At 30.7% G+C, this 4316-nt stretch overlaps 1 protein-coding gene across 1 annotated transcript in view; it reads right to left on the bottom strand.

The window, feature by feature from the left end:
- Positions 1-564, bottom strand: part of LOC125504164 (probable sphingolipid transporter spinster homolog 3) — an 82891-nt gene extending 82327 nt beyond the window's left edge. The window contains exon 1 of the mRNA XM_048665735.1: positions 356-564. The gene's annotated coding sequence lies outside the window, so the exon portion shown is untranslated. The remainder of the gene's footprint in view (positions 1-355) is intronic.
- Between the last annotated feature and the right edge of the window lie 3752 nt (positions 565-4316).

Genomic DNA, 4316 nt, shown 5'->3' on the forward strand with positions numbered 1-4316 from the left:
GAAAATTACTTATTAATAGAACAAAAAGAAAAGTAAAATGCAAATTAAACTATAGCTGCAAAACAGTTTTTTCGGTACATTCATTACAGTGAAGAAAATAGATAAAATAAATGTTGAACATAATTGACTTAGTTGTAAGAGAACAAAATTTAAAGCATTTAATTTAATGAAATTTACAAAATGTTTTATGAATATGGAAAAATCTTACTTTAATATTAGTACTTTGCCTCAGTTCTTAAATGGAAAACTTGAACTAAACACACAGTTATAATTATATAACTAAATAAACAGCAAACTATGAAAAAGTTAAAGAAACTATAATGGACATGTTTATTTAAATTTAATGACCTCCTACCTGATCAAATCGAAAAAAGCACTATTTTCGTACAATTCACACTATCCGGAAAACAAACGTATAAAGGAGTCCTGAGTACCACCAAGTCGATACTTTTCGCGCGAGTCTGAAAGTACCCGCGTATAACAACCACGCGCCGTTCACGATTTTCAGGAATTGCGGAAGCCAAGAACTAGACCTTAATTTGTTCTTTGATTTTGTTCCTAAGTGTCTCTCCCACCCATCGAGGAATATCGAGCAAAACTTGAGAAGCCTTGAGAATGGTCGTCTATGAAATGGTCGGTTAATTGCAAAACAATGTGGTTTTCTTATCGTTTTTTCTTAGTGAATAAAACAAGAAGCAAATTTGGCTACATAAAAAGTTAGGAGCATCAAACTGTAGAGGGACTTGTTTTAAACCAATTTGATAGCCGCAGAAACCGTCCAATATTGGAAAATTACGCTTGTTTTTCCTAAAATATAAATAAATTATTCATTAATACTTGATTAATGATATTAATAAGACTACGACCAAAATTCACTGTTCATTTTCTAGAAAATCACAATTTTTACGTGAGTGGCTAATTTTTAATCCCTTGTTAATATACCGAAAGTGGGCATATCAACGCTAAGCATTTTTCGTCTAACATACTCTTACAAATTAATTGTAGCCAGCGAAAAGCTACATTTAAAAATGTACTGAGGAAACTAAAACAAAATTGGATTTGCAATAAACAACAATAACAGCAGCAATAAATAAAACGTTTGTATTGCAATCCATTGGTTTCTTGGAAAAACTCATCTTAAACATAATTTTACACCCTTTTGCAAGTTTTCATCCTGCCTTGCTTTATTCAGGTTTTCAAAGCTTTCACATTTGTAAGCCATTCTACATAAAGATTGGAATTGAAAGTCCCTCATAAAAAGTCATCTCTGAATTCGGGTGATCTAAGGCCAGAATTTTCTAATTAAAAGCCCAATAAATCAATTGTTTAAATAAATACATTAAATATCTACAATACGTTGGTAGACGATGGCCACATTGTGGGTTTTTGTTTTCCTAATTTAAACAACGGCTTCCTTATAAATAAATAGCTTGAAAAAAAAATACTTTTAACACTGTACATGTCCACCTGTTTTTAAAAGCAGTCGCATTTGCACCTTGTTTTTCGAAAACGATCAGAAATTAAAGTTACGGTCGAAAACGACCAGAAAGTTAGTATAAGTGATGTTACGCAGAAAATGATGATAGATAAGATTTCTGTGAAATTGAATCACGTTTGTAATTAGGGAAATTATTCTGGTTCGATCATGTTCAAATCAAAGATAAGATGAAGACATTTTCACTATTTTAGCCCTATTTATATTATTTCGTAGAGCCCTTAACAAGGTCAACTAAGGCAAACGATTAAATTAAAATTAATTGACCAATAAAATTTATTTAATAAGATTTCATAAAATCGATAAAAGTTGAATTTTAAAGTCAATAAAATAGTTGGTAGACAACATCGACAGCATAAGAATAAAATAAAAACAATAAACTAGCAGCTGAACATTAAATACGGTCGATAAATATATTTTCATTTTCACTGTAAAAATAAAAGATTGTGTCCTCGTTTGAAAAACGATGTAATAGAATCCAATAGTAGTTTATTCTGACTGTTTATAGTTCGCGCTTTTGGATATTTCTCTTGTCTTAAAAGTCGAACAGACTATTTTGAAATTTCTACTCGTTAATATTTTATACTACATGAAGAGTAAGAAATTGTAAGTGTACCCAATGGTTTGAGCATTTTATTTTGTACGTTAGACGGATGAAACATATTCATATAAAATATGTCTAAATAAATGAGACTATTTGAGCTTCAACTCAAGTGGCACAATTCATAAAATTATCAATTAAGCTGGAGAACTAATATTATTTGTTCTCTGAAAAGTCAGTTGTAAGTTCTACTTTTGCTTCTACATATGAATATTTTAGGTCTTAGCTTCTACTTTATGTAAGATTAATTTGATTAATAGTTGCAATGGCTTCTTTAATATTCTGTTCTGTGCCAGTAGCTGTCACAATTTTTACATGAATCTTTGGACAATCCATTGTTCAGAAATTTTAGATACCGCCATGGAATTTATATACTAATAAAATATGTTTTTCTACCGTAAAATTTCCAGTCCGCGCAATATAAGAAAGCAAATATTCAACGAAAGTCTTTCACACAGCACACAACTTTTTTTCTCCATTTTTCATCCGAATTTTCGTCTGAATTAGTTACAATACCTACCAGTAAAAAATAACTAAATTTATAATTATCTGGATGGTTTATGTTTTTTTTTACGAAAATAGCAAAAGACTGGAAAATTCAACTTCTTTCAACACCTCTAAGAGTCAAACAAAGTTTTGTTGACTGAAATCGATCTACTTTAGGTCAAAGTATACCTAGATGGATCCGTTTAGTAAGTGATATTTCTAGACACTTACTAGGTGTATTTTGGAAAATCAGTTCTCAACGATTTACTTGAAGGAGTTAAAATAAGCACTTACTGCTTGTGAGCAGAAAAGCTCTGAACTCCAAATCTATAACCGTAGAAACATTCTACTTCATATCTTACTATTAAGCGTTATGAAACTAATAGGAAAGTAGTGAAAAATGTTTCTTTTTGGGTAAGTGTAACGCCAAATCAATATAAACGGCAGTTTAACTAAGAGACAGTAGAAATCATAAAACGTTTGTTTAATACGTTTTTACGGCAAGATATTATTTTAATAAAATATTATAAAACAGATAATACATACCGTTCAAGAACACTAAAGTAAAGTTATTCAATTTAATTTTTCTTAAATATTAAATAATTAGCTCATTATGATCATTTTTTCCGCGTGCTTGAGACTTTTCTAAGAAGGATGTACAATTTTCTACAGATATTGCTTTAATACTGTCCTAAACAGTTAATAAATTGTTACTGTTGGGTTGTTTCATAACTTTATTTTCCAAGCAAAAAGTTTTTAGGTAGAGCAAAAGAAAATATCTTTTGCAGGTCAGCAACTATGTAGTACTCTTTTGCAACATCAACAGCGGTATTAATAAAATACCCCTATGTTTTTCTGCCAGCGTGAACATCAAACAAAAACAACAATCCTCCCTTGTTATGAAACTCATTTTACGCCATAGTTAATATTAAGAAGAAATATAGATTCGCTTCCAGTATCTCCATGAAATATTTTTCCATTCCGTATCTAATTTCTTATAATTAGTTTTGTGCTTAGTATATAACTCGAATACGACGAAGAGCTGATCGAAATGATGATGTAAACAACGAGATTAACATCCTTGAATAGTTCATGGCTTCAACAATAATCTGTATCTAATTAGAGTACAAAAACATTTGCGAAGGAAATAAGAATTTTTCACAGGAAGTTTTGTCAGGATTGGTGGCTCCCAGTTAAAAAAAAGTCAAGCTTAATATATAAAGTGTTAATCGTATTTAAATTGACTTCTATTGTCTTTAGTTTATTATGATCATCACTTGCTGTGATTCGATAGACTTAGTCTTCAACTGAATGCAATTAAAATATTTTCAAAAAGATATCGAAATTAATACATTAACGTTTTTGTGTCAGTTACGTAATAGGATACAAGCGCCAACAGAAAGTCCAGATTGTACCAAAAACCCACAAAAACCCGCAATACCTTAACGGAAGGCGTGATTTTAAGTACTGTTCGTACGGTCGACTACCACCTATTCCTTTAAAACAAGAGGAAATACTTTCTCTTGGATTAAGAGCTTTAAAATGATGAAACATTTGATTTGATCGGATTGTTTTTACTCAAAAAGCAAAGAAAATGTAAAAACTAATGGGGTTTTCGGGTTTTTAGGCCGTCGTTCGGTAGAATTTATATAAGATATATCTTTAATAGGACAACACTGTTCTGATGTAAGCCTTCAAGCAAACCACTTCTGAAGATGCAAGCCACTCGTGCTT

This window comes from Dendroctonus ponderosae, unplaced genomic scaffold, assembly GCF_020466585.1.
Source record: "Dendroctonus ponderosae isolate FM_Combo_2020 unplaced genomic scaffold, Dpon_F_20191213v2 Dpon_F_20191213_4, whole genome shotgun sequence".
Taxonomy (NCBI): domain Eukaryota; kingdom Metazoa; phylum Arthropoda; class Insecta; order Coleoptera; family Curculionidae; genus Dendroctonus; species Dendroctonus ponderosae.